We start from the raw sequence: 21,841 nt of genomic DNA, 5'->3' as shown, positions 1-21,841 counted from the left end.
TTCTTGAGAAGATGAAAACAAGGTACTGCTGAGAGTTTAACTCAGGATCTCCTGTTTACGAGACAGGCGCTTTAACCAACTAAGCCACAGCACCACATGATCCAAATGTGAATATTTATTATTCTGCTTTTTCAGAAAACTGCTATGAAAATTTGTAGCATCTAATGTGTAATTCCACTGGTTTTAATTTGTAATGATTGAAGCCATCCTATATTCTCTAAAGAAACTTATTTCATCTAATTCCTTTTAGAGCATTTCAAAAGCAGAAAGTTTTTTTCTCTCAATTGCACTTTCTTAGGGCTTTGGGAAAGACATGTTTGATGTCAAACAAAAGTGAAAGTCCTCTTTTTCGGCTAACAGCCCAAACTGACATGAAGAAAGGAAAGCACTGCTGACATTCGAAATCAAGATTTTCTGTTTACTAAACAGGCTCTTTGACCAACTTGGCTACATCACAAAAAGATGTGATATATTGGAAAGACTGCTTAGAGAGTCAGATGCGGAAAGTGGAGGCATTTCAAAATAAAATCCATTGGTTAAGTTGTCAAGTTTGAAGCAGTCTTACTTCCTTTTCAGCATTTAGATGAGATACTTAATCTCACAATTGCACTATGAGTAGGGCTGGAACAATGGCAAATTTGAGTTTGCACACAGGTAAAACACCTGATTTAAGATAGGAAGCTTATTCTTGATAAGATGAAAACAAGGTACTGCTGAGAGTTGAACTAAGGATCTCCTGTTTACGAGACAGGCGCTTTAACCAACTAAGCCACAGCACCACATGATTCATATGTGAATATTTATTATTCTGCTTTTTCAGAAAACTGCTATGAAAATTTGTAGCATCTAATGTGTAATTCCACTGGTTTTAATTTGTAATGCTTGAGCCCATCCTATATTCTCTAAAGAAAGTTATTTCATCTAATTCCTTTTAGAGCATTTCAAAAGCAAATTTTTTTTTTCACTCAAATTCCACTGGTTTTAATTTGTAATGCTTGAAGCCGTCCTATATTCTCTAAAGAAACTTATTTCATCTAATTCCTTTTAGAGCATTTCAAAAGCAGAAAGTTTTTTTCTCTCAATTGCACTTTATTAGGGATTTGGGAAAGACATGTTTGATGTCAAACAAAAGTGAAAGTCCTCTTTTTCGGCTAACAGCCCCAAACTGACATGAAGAAAGGAAAGCACTGCTGACATTCGAAATCAAGATTTTCTGTTTACTAAACAGGCTCTTTGACCAACTTGGCTAAATCACAAAAAGATGCGATATATTGGAAAGACTGCTTAGAGAGTCAGATGCGGAAAATGGAGGCATTTCAAAATAAAATCCATTGGTTAAATTGTCAAGCTTGAAGCAGTCTTACTTCCTTTTCAGCATTTAGATGAGATACTTAATCTCACAATTGCACTATGAGTAGGGCTGGAACAATGGCAAATTTGAGTTTGCACACAGGTAAATCACCTGCTTTAAGATAGGAAGCTTATTCTTGAGAAGATGAAAACAAGGTACTGCTGAGAGTTGAACTCAGGATCTCCTGTTTACGAGACAGGCGCTTTAACCAACTAAGCCACAGCACCACATGATTCATATGTGAATATTTATTATTCTGCTTTTTCAGAAAACTGCTATGAAAATTTGTAGCATCTAATGTGTAATTCCACTGGTTTTAATTTGTAATGCTTGAGCCCATCCTATATTCTCTAAAGAAAGTTATTTCATCTAATTCCTTTTAGAGCATTTCAAAAGCAAATTTTTTTTTTCACTCAAATTCCACTGGTTTTAATTTGTAATGCTTGAAGCCATCCTATATTCTCTAAAGAAACTTATTTCATCTAATTCCTTTTAGAGCATTTCAAAAGCAGAAAGTTTTTTTCTCTCAATTGCACTTTATTAGGGATTTGGGAAAGACATGTTTGATGTCAAACAAAAGTGAAAGTCCTCTTTTTCGGCTAACAGCCCCAAACTGACATGAAGAAAGGAAAGCACTGCTGACATTCGAAATCAAGATTTTCTGTTTACTAAACAGGCTCTTTGACCAACTTGGCTAAATCACAAAAAGATGCGATATATTGGAAAGACTGCTTAGAGAGTCAGATGCGGAAAATGGAGGCATTTCAAAATAAAATCCATTGGTTAAATTGTCAAGCTTGAAGCAGTCTTACTTCCTTTTCAGCATTTAGATGAGATACTTAATCTCACAATTGCACTATGAGTAGGGCTGGAACAATGGCAAATTTGAGTTTGCACACAGGTAAATCACCTGCTTTAAGATAGGAAGCTTATTCTTGAGAAGATGAAAACAAGGTACTGCTGAGAGTTGAACTCAGGATCTCCTGTTTACGAGACAGGCGCTTTAACCAACTAAGCCACAGGACCACATGATCCATATGTGAATATTTATTATTCTGCTTTTTCAGAAAACTGCTATGAAAATTTGTAGCATCTAATGTGTAATTCCACTGGTTTTAATTTGTAATGCTTGAGCCCATCCTATATTCTCTAAAGAAAGTTATTTCATCTAATTCCTTTTAGAGCATTTCAAAAGCAAATTTTTTTTTTCACTCAAATTCCACTGGTTTTAATTTGTAATGCTTGAAGCCATCCTATATTCTCTAAAGAAACTTATTTCATCTAATTCCTTTTAGAGCATTTCAAAAGCAGAAAGTTTTTTTCTCTCAATTGCACTTTATTAGGGCTTTGGGAAAGACATGTTTGATGTCAAACAAAAGTGAAAGTCCTCTTTTTCGGCTAACAGCCCAAACTGACATGAAGAAAGGAAAGCACTGCTGACATTCGAAATCAAGATTTTCTGTTTACTAAACAGGCTCTTTGACCAACTTGGCTACATCACAAAAAGATGTGATATATTGGAAAGACTGCTTAGAGAGTCAGATGCGGAAAGTGGAGGCATTTCAAAATAAAATCCATTGGTTAAGTTGTCAAGTTTGAAGCAGTCTTACTTCCTTTTCAGCATTTAGATGAGATACTTAATCTCACAATTGCACTATGAGTAGGGCTGGAACAATGGCAAATTTGAGTTTGCACACAGGTAAAACACCTGATTTAAGATAGGAAGCTTATTCTTGATAAGATGAAAACAAGGTACTGCTGAGAGTTGAACTAAGGATCTCTTGTTTACGAGACAGGCGCTTTAACCAACTACGCCACAGCACCACATGATTCATATGTGAATATTTATTATTCTGCTTTTTCAGAAAACTGCTATGAAAATTTGTAGCATCTAATGTGTAATTCCACTGGTTTTAATCTGTAATGCTTGAGCCCATCCTATATTCTCTAAAGAAAGTTATTTCATCTAATTCCTTTTAGAGCATTTCAAAAGCAAATTTTTTTTTTCACTCAAATTCCACTGGTTTTAATTTGTAATGCTTGAAGCCATCCTATATTCTCTAAAGAAACTTATTTCATCTAATTCCTTTTAGAGCATTTCAAAAGCAGAAAGTTTTTTTCTCTCAATTGCACTTTATTAGGGATTTGGGAAAGACATGTTTGATGTCAAACAAAAGTGAAAGTCCTCTTTTTCGGCTAACAGCCCCAAACTGACATGAAGAAAGGAAAGCACTGCTGACATTCGAAATCAAGATTTTCTGTTTACTAAACAGGCTCTTTGACCAACTTGGCTAAATCACAAAAAGATGCGATATATTGGAAAGACTGCTTAGAGAGTCAGATGCGGAAAATGGAGGCATTTCAAAATAAAATCCATTGGTTAAATTGTCAAGCTTGAAGCAGTCTTACTTCCTTTTCAGCATTTAGATGAGATACTTAATCTCACAACTGCACTATGAGTAGGGCTGGAACAATGGCAAATTTGAGTTTGCACACAGGTAAATCACCTGCTTTAAGATAGGAAGCTTATTCTTGAGAAGATGAAAACAAGGTACTGCTGAGAGTTGAACTCAGGATCTCCTGTTTACGAGACAGGCGCTTTAACCAACGAAGCCACAGCACCACATGATCCATATGTGAATATTTATTATTCTGCTTTTTCAGAAAACTGCTATGAAAATTTGTAGCATCTAATGTGTAATTCCACTGGTTTTAATTTGTAATGCTAGAGCCCATCCTATATTCTCTAAAGAAAGTTATTTCATCTAATTCCTTTTAGAGCATTTCAAAAGCAAATTTTTTTTTTCACTCAAATTCCACTGGTTTTAATTTGTAATGCTTGAAGCCATCCTATATTCTCTAAAGAAACTTATTTCATCTAATTCCTTTTAGAGCATTTCAAAAGCAGAAAGTTTTTTTCTCTCAATTGCACTTTATTAGGGATTTGGGAAAGACATGTTTGATGTCAAACAAAAGTGAAAGTCCTCTTTTTCGACTAACAGCCCCAAACTGACATGAAGAAAGTAAAGCACTGCTGACATTCGAAATCAAGATTTTCTGTTTACTAAACAGGCTCTTTGACCAACTTGGCTAAATCACAAAAAGATGTGATATATTGGAAAGACTGCTTAGAGAGTCAGATGCGGAATGTGGAGGCATTTCAAAATAAAATCCATTGGTTAAATTGTCAAGCTTGAAGCAGTCTTAATTCCTTTTCAGCATTTAGATGAGATACTTAATCTCACAATTGCACTATCAGTAGGGCTGGAACAATGGCAAATTTGAGTTTGCACTCAGGTAAAACACCTGCTTTAAGACAGGAAGCTTATTCTTGAGAAGATGAAAACAAGGTACTGCTGAGAGTTGAACTCAGGATCTCCTGTTTACGAGACAGGCGCTTTAACCAACTAAGCCACAGCACCACATGATCCAAATGTGAATATTTATTATTCTGCTTTTTCAGAAAACTGCTATGAAAATTTGAAGCATCTAATGTGTAATTCCACTGGTTTTAATTTGTAATGATTGAAGCCATCCTATATTCTCTAAAGAAACTTATTTCATCTAATTCCTTTTAGAGCATTTCAAAAGCAGAAAGTTTTTTTCTCTCAATTGCACTTTATTAGGGCTTTGGGAAAGACATGTTTGATGTCAAACAAAAGTGAAAGTCCTCTTTTTCGGCTAACAGCCCAAACTGACATGAAGAAAGGAAAGCACTGCTGACATTCGAAATCAAGATTTTCTGTTTACTAAACAGGCTCTTTGACCAACTTGGCTAAAACACAAAAAGATGCGATATATTGGAAAGACTGCTTAGAGAGTCAGATGCGGAAAGTGGAGGCATTTCAACATAAAATCCATTGGTTAAGTTGTCAAGTTTGAATCAGTCTTACTTCCTTTTCAGCATTTAGATGAGATACTTAATGTCACAATTGCACTATGAGTAGGGCTGGAACAATGGCAAATTTGAGTTTGCACACAGGTAAAACACATGATTTAAGATAGGAAGCTTATTCTTGAGAAGATGAAAACAAGGTACTGCTGAGAATTGAACTCAGGATCTCCTGTTTACGAGACAGGCGCTTTAACCAACTAAGCCACAGCACCACATGATTCATATGTGAATATTTATTATTCTGCTTTTTCAGAAAACTGCTATGAAAATTTGTAGCATCTAATGTGTAATTCCACTGGTTTTAATTTGTAATGCTTGAGCCCATCCTATATTCTCTAAAGAAAGTTATTTCATCTAATTCCTTTTAGAGCATTTCAAAAGCAAATTTTTTTTTTCACTCAAATTCCACTGGTTTTAATTTGTAATGCTTGAAGCCATCCTATATTCTCTAAAGAAACTTATTTCATCTAATTCCTTTTAGAGCATTTCAAAAGCAGAAAGTTTTTTTCTCTCAATTGCACTTTATTAGGGATTTGGGAAAGACATGTTTGATGTCAAACAAAAGTGAAAGTCCTCTTTTTCGACTAACAACCCCAAACTGACATGAAGAAAGGAAAGCACTGCTGACATTCGAAATCAAGATTTTCTGTTTACTAAACAGGCTCTTTGACCAACTTGGCTAAATCACAAAAAGATGTGATATATTGGAAAGACTGCTTAGAGAGTCAGATGCGGAAAGTGGAGGCATTTCAAAATAAAATCCATTGGTTAAATTGTCAAGCTTGAAGCAGTCTTAATTCCTTTTCAGCATTTAGATGAGATACTTAATCTCACAATTGAACTATCAGTAGGGCTGGAACAATGGCAAATTTGAGTTTGCACTCAGGTAAAACAAGTGCTTTAAGACAGGAAGCTTATTCTTGAGAAGATGAAAACAAGGTACTGCTGAGAGTTGAACTCAGGATCTCCTGTTTACGAGACAGGCGCTTTAACCAACTAAGCTACAGCACCACATGATCCATATGTCAATATTTATTATTCTGCTTTTTCAGAAAACTGCTATGAAAATTTGTAGCATCTAATGTGTAATTCCACTGGTTTTAATTTGTAATGCTTGAGCCCATCCTATATTCTCTAAAGAAAGTTATTTCATCTAATTCCTTTTAGAGCATTTCAAAAGCAAAATTTTTTTACTTAAATTCCACTTGTTTTAATTTGTAATGATTGAAGCCATCCTATATTCTCTAAAGAAACTTATTTCATCTAATTCCTTTTAGAGCATTTCAAAAGCAGAAAGTTTTTTTCTCTCAATAGCACTTTATTAGGGCTTTGGGAAAGACATGTTTGATGTCAAACAAAAGTGAAAGTCCTCTTTTTCGGCTAACAGCCCCAAACTGACATGAAGAAAGGAAAGCACTGCTGACATTTGAAATCAAGATTTTCTATTTACTAAACAGGCTCTTTGACCAACTTGGCTAAATCACAAAAAGATGTGATATATTGGAAAGACTGCTTAGAGAGTCAGATGCGGAAAGTGGAGGCATTTCAAAATAAAATCCATTGGTTAAATTGTCAAGCTTGAAGCAGTCTTATTTCCTTTTCAGCATTTAGATGAGATACTTAATCTCACAATTGCACTATGAGTAGGGCTGGAACAATGGCAAATTTGAGTTTGCACACAGGTAAAACACATGCTTTAAGATAGGAAGCTTATTCTTGAGAAGATGAAAACAAGGTACTGCTGAGAGTTGAACTCAGGATCTCCTGTTTACGAGACAGGCGCTTTAACCAACTAAGCTACAGCACCACATGATCCATATGTCAATATTTATTATTCTGCTTTTTCAGAAAACTGCTATGAAAATTTGTAGCATCTAATGTGTAATTCCACTGGTTTTAATTTGTAATGCTTGAGCCCATCCTGTATTCTCTAAAGAAAGTTATTTCATCTAATTCCTTTTAGAGCATTTCAAAAGCAAAATTTTTTTACTTAAATTCCACTTGTTTTAATTTGTAATGATTGAAGCCATCCTATATTCTCTAAAGAAACTTATTTCATCTAATTCCTTTTAGAGCATTTCAAAAGCAGAAAGTTTTTTTCTCTCAATTGCACTTTATTAGGGATTTGGGAAAGACATGTTTGATGTCAAACAGAAGTGAAAGTCCTCTTTTTCGACTAACAGCCCCAAACTGACATGAAGAAAGGAAAGCACTGCTGACATTCGAAATCAAGATTTTCTGTTTACTAAACAGGCTCTTTGACCAACTTGGCTAAATCACAAAAAGATGTGATATATTGGAAAGACTGCTTAGAGAGTCAGATGCGGAAAGTGGAGGCATTTCAAAATAAAATCCATTGGTTAAATTGTCAAGCTTGAAGCAGTCTTAATTCCTTTTCAGCATTTAGATGAGATACTTAATCTCACAATTGAACTATCAGTAGGGCTGGAACAATGGCAAATTTGAGTTTGCACTCAGGTAAAACACCTGCTTTAAGACAGGAAGCTTATTCTTGAGAAGATGAAAACAAGGTACTGCTGAGAGTTGAACTCAGGATCTCCTGTTTACGAGACAGGCGCTTTAACCAACTAAGCCACAGCACCACATGATCCAAATGTGAATATTTATTATTCTGCTTTTTCAGAAAACTGCTATGCAAATTTGTAGCATCTAATGTGTAATTCCACTGGTTTTAATTTGTAATGATTGAAGCCATCCTATATTCTCTAAAGAAACTTATTTCATATAATTCCTTTTAGAGCATTTCAAAAGCAGAAAGTTTTTTTCTCTCAATTGCACTTTATTAGGGCTTTGGGAAAGACATGTTTGATGTCAAACAAAAGTGAAAGTCCTCTTTTTCGGCTAACAGCCCAAACTGACATGAAGAAAGGAAAGCACTGCTGACATTCGAAATCAAGATTTTCTGTTTACTAAACAGGCTCTTTGACCAACTTGGCTAAAACACAAAAAGATGCGATATATTGGAAAGACTGCTTAGAGAGTCAGATGCGGAAAGTGGAGGCATTTCAAAATAAAATCCATTGGTTAAGTTGTCAAGTTTGAATCAGTCTTACTTCCTTTTCAGCATTTAGATGAGATACTTAATGTCACAATTGCACTATGAGCGAGGCCTGGAACACTGGCAAATTTGAGTTTGCACACAGGTAAAACACATGATTTAAGATAGGAAGCTTATTCTTGAGAAGATGAAAACAAGGTACTGCTGAGAATTGAACTCAGGATCTCCTGTTTACGAGACAGGCGCTTTAACCAACTAAGCCACAGCACCACATGATTCATATGTGAATATTTATTATTCTGCTTTTTCAGAAAACTGCTATGAAAATTTATAGCATCAAATGTGTAATTCCACTGGTTTTAATTTGTAATGCTTGAGCCCATCCTATATTCTCTAAAGAAAGTTATTTCATCTAATTCCTTTTAGAGCATTTCAAAAGCAAATTTTTTTTTCACTCAAATTCCACTGGTTTTAATTTGTAATGCTTGAAGCCATCCTATATTCTCTAAAGAAACTTATTTCATCTAATTCCTTTTAGAGCATTTCAAAAGCAGAAAGTTTTTTTCTCTCAATTGCACTTTATTAGGGATTTGGGAAAGACATGTTTGATGTCAAACAAAAGTGAAAGTCCTCTTTTTCGGCTAACAGCCCCAAACTGACATGAAGAAAGGAAAGCACTGCTGACATTCGAAATCAAGATTTTCTGTTTACTAAACAGGCTCTTTGACCAACTTGGCTAAATCACAAAAAGATGCGATATATTGGAAAGACTGCTTAGAGAGTCAGATGCGGAAAATGGAGGCATTTCAAAATAAAATCCATTGGTTAAATTGTCAAGCTTGAAGCAGTCTTAATTCCTTTTCAGCATTTAGATGAGATACTTAATCTCACAATTGCACTATCAGTAGGGCTGGAACAATGGCAAATTTGAGTTTGCACTCAGGTAAAACACATGCTTTAAGACAGTAAGCTTATTCTTGAGAAGATGAAAACAAGGTACTGCTGAGAGTTTAACTCAGGATCTCCTGTTTACGAGACAGGCGCTTTAACCAACTAAGCCACAGCACCACATGATCCAAATGTGAATATTTATTATTCTGCTTTTTTAGAAAACTGCTATGAAAATTTGTAGCATCTAATGTGTAATTCCACTGGTTTTAATTTGTAATGATTGAAGCCATCCTATATTCTCTAAAGAAACTTATTTCATCTAATTACTTTTAGAGCATTTCAAAAGCAGAAAGTTTTTTTCTCTCAATTGCACTTTATTAGGGCTTTGGGAAAGACATGTTTGATGTCAAACAAAAGTGAAAGTCCTCTTTTTCGGCTAACAGCCCAAACTGACATGAAGAAAGGAAAGCACTGCTGACATTCGAAATCAAGATTTTCTGTTTACTAAACAGGCTCTTTGACCAACTTGGCTACATCACAAAAAGATGTGATATATTGGAAAGACTGCTTAGAGAGTCAGATGCGGAAAGTGGAGGCATTTCAAAATAAAAACCATTGGTTAAGTTGTCAAGTTTGAAGCAGTCTTACTTCCTTTTCAGCATTTAGATTAGATACTTAATCTCACAATTGCACTATCAGTAGGGCTGGAACAATGGCAAATTTGAGTTTCCACACAGGTAAAACACCTGATTTAAGATAGGAAGCTTATTCTTGATAAGATGAAAACAAGGTACTGCTGAGAGTTGAACTAAGGATCTCCTGTTTACGAGACAGGCGCTTTAACCAACTAAGCCACAGCACCACATGATTCATATGTGAATATTTATTATTCTGCTTTTTCAGAAAACTGCTATGAAAATTTGTAGCATCTAATGTGTAATTCCACTGGTTTTAATTTGTAATGCTTGAGCCCATCCTATATTCTCTAAAGAAAGTTATTTCATCTAATTACTTTTAGAGCATTTCAAAAGCAAATTTTTTTTTCACTCAAATTCCACTGGTTTTAATTTGTAATGCTTGAAGCCATCCTATATTCTCTAAAGAAACTTATTTCATCTAATTCCTTTTAGAGCATTTCAAAAGCAGAAAGTTTTTTTCTCTCAATTGCACTTTATTAGGGATTTGGGAAAGACATGTTTGATGTCAAACAAAAGTGAAAGTCCTCTTTTTCGGCTAACAGCCCCAAACTGACATGAAGAAAGGAAAGCACTGCTGACATTCGAAATCAAGATTTTCTGTTTACTAAACAGGCTCTTTGACCAACTTGGCTAAATCACAAAAAGATGCGATATATTGGAAAGACTGCTTAGAGAGTCAGATGCGGAAAATGGAGGCATTTCAAAATAAAATCCATTGGTTAAATTGTCAAGCTTGAAGCAGTCTTACTTCCTTTTCAGCATTTAGATGAGATACTTAATCTCACAATTGCACTATGAGTAGGGCTGGAACAATGGCAAATTTGAGTTTGCACACAGGTAAAACACATGCTTTAAGATAGGAAGCTTATTCTTGAGAAGATGAAAACAAGGTACTGCTAAGAGTTGAATTCAGGATCTCCTGTTTACGAGACAGGCGATTTAACCAACTAAGCCACAGAACCACAAATTCCATGTGTGAATATTTATTATTCTGCTTTTCGGAAAACTGCTATGAAAATTTGTAGCATCTAATGTGTAATTCCACTGGTTTTAATTTGCAATGCTTGAGCCCATCCTATATTCTCTAAAGAAAGTTATTTCATCTAATTCCTTTTAGAGCATTTCAAAAGCAAATTTTTTTTTTCACTCAAATTCCACTGGTTTTAATTTGTAATGCTTGAAGCCATCCTATATTCTCTAAAGAAACTTATTTCATCTAATTCCTTTTAGAGCATTTCAAAAGCAGAAAGTTTTTTTCTCTCAATTGCACTTTATTAGGGATTTGGGAAAGACATGTTTGATGTCAAACAAAAGTGAAAGTCCTCTTTTTCGGCTAACAGCCCAAAACTGACATGAAGAAAGGAAAGCACTGCTGACATTCGAAATCAAGATTTTCAGTTTACTAAACAGGCTCTTTGACCAACTTGGCTAAATCACAAAAAGATGTGATATATTGGAAAGACTGCTTAGAGAGTCAGATGCGGAGAGTGGAGGGATTTCAAAATAAAATCCATTGGTTAAATTGTCAAGCTTGAAGCAGTCTTACTTCCTTTTCAGCATTTAGATGAGATACTTAATCTCACAATTGCACTATCAGTAGGGCTGGAACAATGGCAAATTTGAGTTTGCGCACAGGTAAAACACCTGCTTTAAGATAGGAAGCTTATTCTTGAGAAGATGAAAACAAGGTACTGCTAAGAGTTGAATTCAGGATCTCCTGTTTACGAGACAGGCGCTTTAACCAACTAAGCCACAGAACCACAAATTCCATGTGTGAATATTTATTATTCTGCTTTTCGGAAAACTGCTATGAAAATTTGTAGCATCTAATGTGTAATTCCACTGGTTTTAATTTGCAATGCTTGAGCCCATCCTATATTCTCTAAAGAAAGTTATTTCATCTAATTCCTTTTAGAGCATTTCAAAAGCAAATTTTTTTTTTCACTCAAATTCCACTGGTTTTAATTTGTAATGCTTGAAGCCATCCTATATTCTCTAAAGAAACTTATTTCATCTAATTCCTTTTAGAGCATTTCAAAAGCAAAAAGTTTTTTTCTCTCAATTGCACTTTATTAGGGATTTGGGAAAGACATGTTTGATGTCAAACAAAAGTGAAAGTCCTCTTTTTCGGCTAACAGCCCAAAACTGACATGAAGAAAGGAAAGCACTGCTGACATTCGAAATCAAGATTTTCAGTTTACTAAACAGGCTCTTTGACCAACTTGGCTAAATCACAAAAAGATGTGATATATTGGAAAGACTGCTTAGAGAGTCAGATGCGGAAAGTGGAGGGATTTCAAAATAAAATCCATTGGTTAAATTGTCAAGCTTGAAGCAGTCTTACTTCCTTTTCAGCATTTAGATGAGATACTTAATCTCACAATTGCACTATCAGTAGGGCTGGAACAATGGCAAATTTGAGTTTGCGCACAGGTAAAACACCTGCTTTAAGATAGGAAGCTTATTCTTGAGAAGATGAAAACAAGGTACTGCTGAGAGTTGAACTCAGGATTTCCTGTTTACGAGACAGGCGCTTTAACCAACTAAGCCACAGCACCACATGATCCATATGTGAATATTTATTATTCTGCTTTTTCAGAAAACTGCTATGAAAATTTGTAGCATCTAATGAGTAATTCCACTGGTTTTAATTTGTAATGCTTGAGCCCATCCTATATTCTCTAAAGAAAGTTATTTCATCTAATTCCTTTTAGAGCATTTCAAAAGCAAATTTTTTTTTTCACTCAAATTCCACTGGTTTTAATTTGTAATGCTTGAAGCCATCCTATATTCTCTAAAGAAACTTATTTCATCTAATTCCTTTTAGAGCATTTCAAAAGCAGAAAGTTTTTTTCTCTCAATTGCAATTTATTAGGGATTTGGGAAAGACATGTTTGATGTCAAACAAAAATGAAAGTCCTCTTTTTCGGCTAACAGCCCCAAACTGACATGAAGAAAGGAAAGCACTGCTGACATTCGAAATCAAGATTTTCTGTTTACTAAACAGGCTCTTTCACCAACTTGGCTACATCACAAAAAGATGTGATATATTGGAAAGACTGCTTAGAGAGTCAGATGCGGAAAGTGGAGGCATTCAAATTAAAATCCATTGGTAAAGTTGTCAAGTTTGAAGCAATCTTACTTCCTTTTCAGCATTTAGATGAGATACTTAATCTCACAATTGCACTATGAGTAGGGCTGGAAAAATGGCAAATTTGAGTTTGCACACAGGTACAACACCTGCTTGAAGATAGGAAGCTTATCCTTGAGAAGATGAAAACAAGGTACTGCTGAGAGTTGAACTCAGGATCTCCTGTTTACGACACAGGCGCTTTAACCAACTAAGCCACAGGACCACATGATTCATATTTGAATATTTATTATTCTGCTTTTTCAGAAAACTGCTATGAAAATTTGTAGCATCTAATGTGTAATTCCACTGGTTTTAATTTGTAATGCTTGAGCCCATCCTATATTCTCTAAAGAAAGTTATTTCATCTAATTCCTTTTAGAGCATTTCAAAAGCAAAATTTTTTTTACTTAAATTCCACTGGTTTTAATTTGTAATGATGGAAGCCATCCTATATTCTCTAAAGAAACTAATTTCATCTAATTCCTTTTAGAGCATTTCAAAAGCAGAAAGTTTTTTTCTCTCAATTGCACTTTATTAGGGATTTGGGAAAGACATGTTTGATGTCAAACAAAAGTGAAAGTCCTCTTTTTCGGCTAACAGCCCCAAACTGACATGAAGAAAGAAAACCACTGCTGACATTCGAAATCAAGATTTTCTGTTTACTAAACAGGCTCTTTGACCAACTTGGCTATATCACAAAAAGATGTGATATATTGGAAAGACTGCTTAGAGAGTCAGATGCGGAAAGTGGAGGCATTTCAAAATAAAATCCATTGGTTAAATTGTCAAGCTTGAAGCAATCTTACTTCCTTTTCAGCATTTAGATGAGATACTTAATCTCACAATTGCACTATCAGTAGGGCTGGAAAAATGGCAAATTTGAGTTTGCACACAGGTAAAACACCTGCTTTAAGATAGGAAGCTTATTCTTGAGAAGATGAAAACGAGGTACTGCTGAGAGTTGAATTCAGGATCTCTTGTTTACAAGACAGGCGCTTTAACCAACTAAGCCACAGCACCACATGATTCATATGTGAATATTTATTATTCTGCTTTTTCAGAAAACTGCTATGAAAATTTGTAGCATCTAATGTGTAATTCCACTGGTTTTAATTTGTAATGCTTGAGCCCATCCTATATTCTCTAAAGAAAGTTATTTCATCTAATTCCTTTTAGATCATTTCAAAAGCAAATTTTTTTTTCGCTCAAATTCCACTGGTTTTAATTTGTAATGCTTGAAGCAATCCTATATTCTCTAAAGAAACTTATTTCATCTATTTCCTTTTAGAGCATTTCAAAAGCAGAAAGTTTTTTTCTCTCAATTGCACTTTATTAGGGATTTGGGAAAGACATGTTTGATGTCAAACAAAAGTGAAAGTCCTCTTTTTCGGCTAACAGCCCCAAAGTGACATGAAGAAAGGAAAGCACTGCTGACATTCGAAATCAAGATTTTCTGTTTACTAAACAGGCTCTTTGACCAACTTGACTAAATCACAATAAGATGTGATATATTGGAAAGACTGCTTAGAGAGTCAGATGCGGAAAGTGGAGGCATTTCAAAATAAAATCCATTGGTTAAATTGTCAAGCTTGAAGCAGTCTTACTTCCTTTTCAGCATTTAGATGAGATACTTAATCTCACAGTTGCACTATCAGTAGGGCTGGAAAAAGGGCAAATTTGAGTTTGCACACATGTACAACACCAGCTTTAAGATAGGAAGCTTATTCTTGAGAAGATGAAAGCAAGGTACTGCTGAGAGTTGAACTCAGGATCTCCTGTTTACAAGACAGGCGCTTTAACCAACTAAGCCACTGCACCACATGATTCAAATGTGAATATTTATTATTCTGCTTTTTCAGAAAACTGCTATGAAAATTTGTAGCATCTAATCTGTAATTCCACTGGTTTTAATTTGTAATGCTTGAGCCCATCCTATATTCTCTAAAGAAAGTTATTTCATCTAATTCCTTTTAGAGCATTTCAAAAGCAAATTTTTTTTTCACTCAAATTCCACTGGTTTTAATTTGTAATGCTTGAAGCCATCCTATATTCTCTAAAGAAACTTATTTCATCTAATTCCTTTTAGAGCATTTCAAAAGCAGAAAGTTTTTTTCTCTCAATTGTACTTTATTAGGGATTTGGGAAAGACATGTTTGATGTCAAACAAAATTGAAAGTCCTCTTTTTCGGCTAACAGCCCCAAACAGACATGAAGAAAGGAAAGCACTGCTGACATTCGAAATCAAGATTTTCTGTTTACTAAACAGGCTCTTTGACCAACTTGGCTAAATCACAAAAAGATGTGATATATTGGAAAGACTGCTTAGAGAGTCATATGCGGAAAGTGGAGGCATTTCAAAATAAAATCCATAGGTTAAATTGTCAAGCTTGAAGCAGTCTTACTTCCTTTTCAGCATTTAGATGAGATACTTAATCTCACAATTGCACTATCAGTAGGGCTGGAAAAATGGCAAATTTAAGTTTGCACACAGGTAAAACACATGCTTTAAGATAGAAAGCTTATTCTTGAGAAGATGAAAACAAGGTACTGCTGAGAGTTGAATTCAGGATCTCTTGGTTACAAGACAGGCGCTTTAACCAACTAAGCCACAGCACCACATGATTCATATGTGAATATTTATTATTCTGCTTTTTCAGAAAACTGCTATGAAAATTTGTAGCATCTAATGTGTAATTCCACTGGTTTTAATTTGTAATGCTTGAGCCCATCCTATATTCTCTAAAGAAAGTTATTTCATCTAATTCTTTTTAGATCATTTCAAAAGCAAATTTTTTTTTCACTCAAATTCCACTGGTTTTAATTTGTAATGCTTGAAGCCATCCTATATTCTCTAAAGAAACTTATTTCATCTAATTCCTTTTATAGCATTTCAAAAGCAGAAAGTTTTTTTCTCTCAATTGCACTTTATTAGGGATTTGGGAAAGACATGTTTGATGTCAAACAAAAGTGAAAGTCCTCTTTTTCGACTCACAGCCCCAAACTGACATGAAGAAAGGAAAGGACTGCTGACATTCGAAATCAAGATTTTCTGTTTACTAAACAGGCTCTTTGACCAACTTGGCTACATCACAAAAAGATGATATATATTGGAAAGACTGCTTAGAGAGTCAGATGCGGAAAGTGGAGGCATTTCAAAATAAAATCCATTGGTTAAATTGTCGAGCTTGAAGCAGTCTTACTTCATTTTCAGCATTTAGATGAGATACTTAATCTCACAATTGCACTATCAGTAGGGCTGGAAAAATGGCAAATTTGAGTTTGCACACAGGTAAAACACATGCTTTAAGATAGGAAGCTTATTCTTGAGAAGATGAAAACAAGGTACTGCTGAGAGTTGAATTCAGGATCTCCTGTTTACGAGACAGGCGCTTTAACCAACTAAGCCACAGCACCACATGATCCATATGTGAATATTTATTATTCTGCTTTTTCAGAAAACTGCTATGAAAATTTGTAGCATCTAATGTGTAATTCCACTGGTTTTAATTTGTAATGCTTGAGCCCATCCTATATTCTCTAAAGAAAGTTATTTCATCTAATTCCTTTTAGAGCATTTCAAAAGCAAATTTTTTTTTTCACTCAAATTCCACTGGTTTTAATTTATAATGCTTGAAGCCATCCTATATTCTCTAAAGAAACTTATTTCATCTAATTCCTTTTAGAGCATTTCAAAAGCAGAAAGTTTTTTTCTCTCAATTGCACTTTATTAGGGATTTGGGAAAGACATGTTTGATGTCAAACAAAAGTGAAAGTCCTCTTTTTCGACTAACAGCCCCAAACTGACATGAAGAAAGGAAAGCACTGCTGACATTCGAAATCAAGATTTTCTGTTTACTAAACAGGCTCTTTGACCAACTTGGCTACATCACAAAAAGATGTGATATATTGGAAAGACTGCTTAGAGAGTCAGATGCGGAAAGTTGAGGCATTTCAAATTAAAATCCATTGGTAAAGTTGTCAAGTTTGAAGCAATCTTACTTCCTTTTCAGCATTTAGATGAGATACTTAATCTCACAATTGCACTATGAGTAGGGCTGGAAAAATGGCAAATTTGAGTTTGCACACAGGTAAGACACCTGCTTTAAGATAGGAAGCTTATTCTTGAGAAGATGAAAACAAGGTACTGCTAAGAGTTGAATTCAGGATCTCCTGTTTACGAGACAGGCGCTTTAACCAACTAAGCCACAGAACCACAAATTCCATGTGTGAATATTTATTATTCTGCTTTTCGGAAAACTGCTATGAAAATTTGTAGCATCTAATGTGTAATTCCACTGGTTTTAATTTGCAATGCTTGAGCCCATCCTATATTCTCTAAAGAAAGTTATTTCATCTAATTCCTTTTAGAGCATTTCAAAAGCAAATTTTTTTTTTCACTCAAATTCCACTGGTTTTAATTTGTAATGCTTGAAGCCATCCTATATTCTCTAAAGAAACTTTTTTCATCTAATTCCTTTTAGAGCATTTCAAAAGCAGAAAGTTTTTTTCTCTCAATTGCACTTTATTAGGGATTTGGGAAAGACATGTTTGATGTCAAACAAAAGTGAAAGTCCTCTTTTTCGGCTAACAGCCCAAAACTGACATGAAGAAAGGAAAGCACTGCTGACATTCGAAATCAAGATTTTCAGTTTACTAAACAGGCTCTTTGACCAACTTGGCTAAATCACAAAAAGATGTGATATATTGGAAAGACTGCTTAGAGAGTCAGATGCGGAAAGTGGAGGCATTTCAAAATAAAATCCATTGGTTAAATTGTCAAGCTTGAAGCAGTCTTACTTCCTTTTCAGCATTTAGATGAGATACTTAATCTCACAATTGCACTATCAGTAGGGCTGGAACAATGGCAAATTTGAGTTTGCGCACAGGTAAAACACCTGCTTTAAGATAGGAAGCTTATTCTTGAGAAGATGAAAACAAGGTACTGCTGAGAGTTGAACTCAGGATTTCCTGTTTACGAGACAGGCGCTTTAACCAACTAAGCCACAGCACCACATGATCCATATGTGAATATTTATTATTCTGCTTTTTCAGAAAACTGCTATGAAAATTTGTAGCATCTAATGAGTAATTCCACTGGTTTTAATTTGTAATGCTTGAGCCCATCCTATATTCTCTAAAGAAAGTTATTTCATCTAATTCCTTTTAGAGCATTTCAAAAGCAAATTTTTTTTTTCACTCAAATTCCACTGGTTTTAATTTGTAATGCTTGAAGCCATCCTATATTCTCTAAAGAAACTTATTTCATCTAATTCCTTTTAGAGCATTTCAAAAGCAGAAAGTTTTTTTCTCTCAATTGCAATTTATTAGGGATTTGGGAAAGACATGTTTGATGTCAAACAAAAATGAAAGTCCTCTTTTTCGGCTAACAGCCCCAAACTGACATGAAGAAAGGAAAGCACTGCTGACATTCGAAATCAAGATTTTCTGTTTACTAAACAGGCTCTTTCACCAACTTGGCTACATCACAAAAAGATGTGATATATTGGAAAGACTGCTTAGAGAGTCAGATGCGGAAAGTGGAGGCATTCAAATTAAAATCCATTGGTAAAGTTGTCAAGTTTGAAGCAATCTTACTTCCTTTTCAGCATTTAGATGAGATACTTAATCTCACAATTGCACTATGAGTAGGGCTGGAAAAATGGCAAATTTGAGTTTGCACACAGGTACAACACCTGCTTGAAGATAGGAAGCTTATCCTTGAGAAGATGAAAACAAGGTACTGCTGAGAGTTGAACTCAGGATCTCCTGTTTACGACACAGGCGCTTTAACCAACTAAGCCACAGGACCACATGATTCATAAGTGAATATTTATTATTCTGCTTTTTCAGAAAACTGCTATGAAAATTTGTAGCATCTAATGTGTAATTCCACTGGTTTTAATTTGTAATGCTTGAGCCCATCCTATATTCTCTAAAGAAAGTTATTTCATCTAATTCCTTTTAGATCATTTCAAAAGCAAATTTTTTTTTCGCTCAAATTCCACTGGTTTTAATTTGTAATGCTTGAAGCAATCCTATATTCTCTAAAGAAACTTATTTCATCTATTTCCTTTTAGAGCATTTCAAAAGCAGAAAGTTTTTTTCTCTCAATTGCACTTTATTAGGGATTTGGGAAAGACATGTTTGATGTCAAACAAAAGTGAAAGTCCTCTTTTTCGGCTAACAGCCCCAAACTGACATGAAGAAAGGAAAGCACTGCTGACATTCGAAATCAAGATTTTCTGTTTACTAAACAGGCTCTTTGACCAACTTGACTAAATCACAATAAGATGTGATATATTGGAAAGACTGCTTAGAGAGTCAGATGCGGAAAGTGGAGGCATTTCAAAATAAAATCCATTGGTTAAATTGTCAAGCTTGAAGCAGTCTTACTTCCTTTTCAGCATTTAGATGAGATACTTAATCTCACAATTGCACTATCAGTAGGGCTGGAAAAATGGCAAATTTAAGTTTGCACACAGGTAAAACACCTGCTTTAAGATAGAAAGCTTATTCTTGAGAAGATGAAAACAAGGTACTGCTGAGAGTTGAATTCAGGATCTCTTGGTTACAAGACAGGCGCTTTAACCAACTAAGCCACAGCACCACATGATTCATATGTGAATATTTATTATTCTGCTTTTTCAGAAAACTGCTATGAAAATTTGTAGCATCTAATGTGTAATTCCACTGGTTTTAATTTGTAATGCTTGAGCCCATCCTATATTCTCTAAAGAAAGTTATTTCATCTAATTCCTTTTAGATCATTTCAAAAGCAAATTTTTTTTTCACTCAAATTCCACTGGTTTTAATTTGTAATGCTTGAAGCCATCCTATATTCTCTAAAGAAACTTATTTCATCTAATTCCTTTTAGAGCATTTCAAAAGCAGAAAGTTTTTTTCTCTCAATTGCACTTTATTAGGGATTTGGGAAAGACATGTTTGATGTCAAACAAAAGTGAAAGTCCTCTTTTTCGACTCACAGCCCCAAACTGACATGAAGAAAGGAAAGCACTGCTGACATTCGAAATCAAGATTTTCTGTTTACTAAACAGGCTCTTTGACCAACTTGGCTACATCACAAAAAGATGATATATATTGGAAAGACTGCTTAGAGAGTCAGATGCGGAAAGTGGAGGCATTTCAAAATAAAATCCATTGGTTAAATTGTCGAGCTTGAAGCAGTCTTACTTCATTTTCAGCATTTAGATGAGATACTTAATCTCACAATTGCACTATCAGTAGGGCTGGAACAATGGCAAATTTGAGTTTGCGCACAGGTAAAACACCTGCTTTAAGATAGGAAGCTTATTCTTGAGAAGATGAAAACAAGGTACTGCTGAGAGTTGAACTCAGGATTTCCTGTTTACGAGACAGGCGCTTTAACCAACTAAGCCACAGCACCACATGATCCATATGTGAATATTTATTATTCTGCTTTTTCAGAAAACTGCTATGAAAATTTGTAGCATCTAATGTGTAATTCCACTGGTTTTAATTTGTAATGCTTGAGCCCATCCTATATTCTCTAAAGAAAGTTATTTCATCTAATTCCTTTTAGAGCATTTCAAAAGCAAAATTTTTTTTACTTAAATTCCACTGGTTTTAATTTGTAATGATGGAAGCCATCCTATATTCTCTAAAGAAACTAATTTCATCTAATTCCTTTTAGAGCATTTCAAAAGCAGAAAGTTTTTTTCTCTCAATTGCACTTTATTAGGGATTTGGGAAAGACATGTTTGATGTCAAACAAAAGTGAAAGTCCTCTTTTTCGGCTAACAGCCCCAAACTGACATGAAGAAAGAAAAGCACTGCTGACATTCGAAATCAAGATTTTCTATTTACTAAACAGGCTCTTTGACCAACTTGGCTATATCACAAAAAGATGTGATATATTGGAAAGACTGCTTAGAGAGTCAGATGCGGAAAGTGGAGGCATTTCAAAATAAAATCCATTGGTTAAATTGTCAAGCTTGAAGCAATCTTACTTCCTTTTCAGCATTTAGATGAGATACTTAATCTCACAATTGCACTCTCAGTAGGGCTGGAAAAATGGCAAATTTGAGTTTGCACACAGGTAAAACACCTGCTTTAAGATAGGAAGCTTATTCTTGAGAAGATGAAAACAAGGTACGGCTGAGAGTTGAATTCAGGATCTCCTGTTTACGAGACAGGCGCATTAACCAACTAAGCCACAGAACCACAAATTCCATGTGTGAATATTTACTATTCTGCTTTTTCGGAAAACTGCTATGAAAATTTGTAGCATCTAATGTGTAATTCCACTGGTTTTAATTTGTAATGATTGAAGCCATCCTATATTCGCTAAAGAAAGTTATTTCATCTAATTCCTTTTAGAGCATTTCAAAAACAATTTTTTTTTTTCACTCAAATTCCACTGGTTTTAATTTGTAATGCTTGAAGCCATCCTATATTCTCTAAAGAAACTTATTTCATCTAATTCCTTTTAGAGCATTTCAAAAGCAGAAAGTTTTTTTCTCTCAATTGCACTTTATTAGGGATTTGGGAAAGACATGTTTGATGTCAAACAAAAGTGAAAGTCCTATTTTTCGACTAACAGCACCAAACTGACATGAAGAAAGGAAAGCACTGCTGACATTCGAAATCAGGATTTTCTGTTTACTAAACAGGCTCTTTGACCAACTTGGCTACATCACAAAAAGATGTGATATATTGGAAAGACTGCTTAGAGAGTCAGATGCGGAAAGTGGAGGCATTTCAAAATAAAATCCATTATTTAAATTGTCAAGCTTGAAGCAGTCTTACTTCCTTTTCAGCATTTAGATGAGATACTTAATCTCACAATTGCACTATCAGTAGGGCTGGAACAATG

At 34.8% G+C, this 21,841-nt stretch overlaps 19 non-coding genes across 19 annotated transcripts; all 19 read right to left on the bottom strand.

Annotated features, from left to right (window-relative positions):
- Positions 1-20: 20 nt before the first annotated feature.
- On the bottom strand, positions 21-94 carry TRNAT-CGU (transfer RNA threonine (anticodon CGU)). The gene has a single exon. It is a non-coding gene; the product is annotated as a tRNA-Thr (tRNA).
- Positions 95-705: 611 nt separating this feature from the next.
- TRNAT-CGU (transfer RNA threonine (anticodon CGU)) lies at positions 706-779 on the bottom strand. The gene has a single exon. It is a non-coding gene; the product is annotated as a tRNA-Thr (tRNA).
- A 725-nt stretch (positions 780-1,504) lies between these two features.
- On the bottom strand, positions 1,505-1,578 carry TRNAT-CGU (transfer RNA threonine (anticodon CGU)). Its single transcript has one exon. It is a non-coding gene; the product is annotated as a tRNA-Thr (tRNA).
- A 725-nt stretch (positions 1,579-2,303) lies between these two features.
- On the bottom strand, positions 2,304-2,377 carry TRNAT-CGU (transfer RNA threonine (anticodon CGU)). The gene has a single exon. It is a non-coding gene; the product is annotated as a tRNA-Thr (tRNA).
- Positions 2,378-3,900: 1,523 nt separating this feature from the next.
- Positions 3,901-3,974, bottom strand: TRNAT-CGU (transfer RNA threonine (anticodon CGU)). Its single transcript has one exon. It is a non-coding gene; the product is annotated as a tRNA-Thr (tRNA).
- Positions 3,975-4,699: 725 nt separating this feature from the next.
- Positions 4,700-4,773, bottom strand: TRNAT-CGU (transfer RNA threonine (anticodon CGU)). Its single transcript has one exon. It is a non-coding gene; the product is annotated as a tRNA-Thr (tRNA).
- Positions 4,774-5,384: 611 nt separating this feature from the next.
- TRNAT-CGU (transfer RNA threonine (anticodon CGU)) lies at positions 5,385-5,458 on the bottom strand. The gene has a single exon. It is a non-coding gene; the product is annotated as a tRNA-Thr (tRNA).
- Positions 5,459-6,183: 725 nt separating this feature from the next.
- TRNAT-CGU (transfer RNA threonine (anticodon CGU)) lies at positions 6,184-6,257 on the bottom strand. Its single transcript has one exon. It is a non-coding gene; the product is annotated as a tRNA-Thr (tRNA).
- A 722-nt stretch (positions 6,258-6,979) lies between these two features.
- On the bottom strand, positions 6,980-7,053 carry TRNAT-CGU (transfer RNA threonine (anticodon CGU)). The gene has a single exon. It is a non-coding gene; the product is annotated as a tRNA-Thr (tRNA).
- Positions 7,054-7,775: 722 nt separating this feature from the next.
- On the bottom strand, positions 7,776-7,849 carry TRNAT-CGU (transfer RNA threonine (anticodon CGU)). Its single transcript has one exon. It is a non-coding gene; the product is annotated as a tRNA-Thr (tRNA).
- A 612-nt stretch (positions 7,850-8,461) lies between these two features.
- TRNAT-CGU (transfer RNA threonine (anticodon CGU)) lies at positions 8,462-8,535 on the bottom strand. Its single transcript has one exon. It is a non-coding gene; the product is annotated as a tRNA-Thr (tRNA).
- A 724-nt stretch (positions 8,536-9,259) lies between these two features.
- TRNAT-CGU (transfer RNA threonine (anticodon CGU)) lies at positions 9,260-9,333 on the bottom strand. The gene has a single exon. It is a non-coding gene; the product is annotated as a tRNA-Thr (tRNA).
- A 611-nt stretch (positions 9,334-9,944) lies between these two features.
- Positions 9,945-10,018, bottom strand: TRNAT-CGU (transfer RNA threonine (anticodon CGU)). Its single transcript has one exon. It is a non-coding gene; the product is annotated as a tRNA-Thr (tRNA).
- Positions 10,019-12,338: 2,320 nt separating this feature from the next.
- On the bottom strand, positions 12,339-12,412 carry TRNAT-CGU (transfer RNA threonine (anticodon CGU)). The gene has a single exon. It is a non-coding gene; the product is annotated as a tRNA-Thr (tRNA).
- A 724-nt stretch (positions 12,413-13,136) lies between these two features.
- On the bottom strand, positions 13,137-13,210 carry TRNAT-CGU (transfer RNA threonine (anticodon CGU)). The gene has a single exon. It is a non-coding gene; the product is annotated as a tRNA-Thr (tRNA).
- A 3,117-nt stretch (positions 13,211-16,327) lies between these two features.
- On the bottom strand, positions 16,328-16,401 carry TRNAT-CGU (transfer RNA threonine (anticodon CGU)). Its single transcript has one exon. It is a non-coding gene; the product is annotated as a tRNA-Thr (tRNA).
- Positions 16,402-17,924: 1,523 nt separating this feature from the next.
- On the bottom strand, positions 17,925-17,998 carry TRNAT-CGU (transfer RNA threonine (anticodon CGU)). Its single transcript has one exon. It is a non-coding gene; the product is annotated as a tRNA-Thr (tRNA).
- A 724-nt stretch (positions 17,999-18,722) lies between these two features.
- Positions 18,723-18,796, bottom strand: TRNAT-CGU (transfer RNA threonine (anticodon CGU)). Its single transcript has one exon. It is a non-coding gene; the product is annotated as a tRNA-Thr (tRNA).
- Positions 18,797-20,318: 1,522 nt separating this feature from the next.
- TRNAT-CGU (transfer RNA threonine (anticodon CGU)) lies at positions 20,319-20,392 on the bottom strand. Its single transcript has one exon. It is a non-coding gene; the product is annotated as a tRNA-Thr (tRNA).
- Between the last annotated feature and the right edge of the window lie 1,449 nt (positions 20,393-21,841).

Source organism: Dendrobates tinctorius, unplaced genomic scaffold, assembly GCF_039654945.1.
Source record: "Dendrobates tinctorius isolate UK_male_01 unplaced genomic scaffold, ASM3965494v1 ptg000254l, whole genome shotgun sequence".
NCBI classification, from domain to species: domain Eukaryota; kingdom Metazoa; phylum Chordata; class Amphibia; order Anura; family Dendrobatidae; genus Dendrobates; species Dendrobates tinctorius.
Note: the sequence above shows the minus strand (reverse complement) of the source record. Positions and strands in the feature narration are given on the sequence as shown.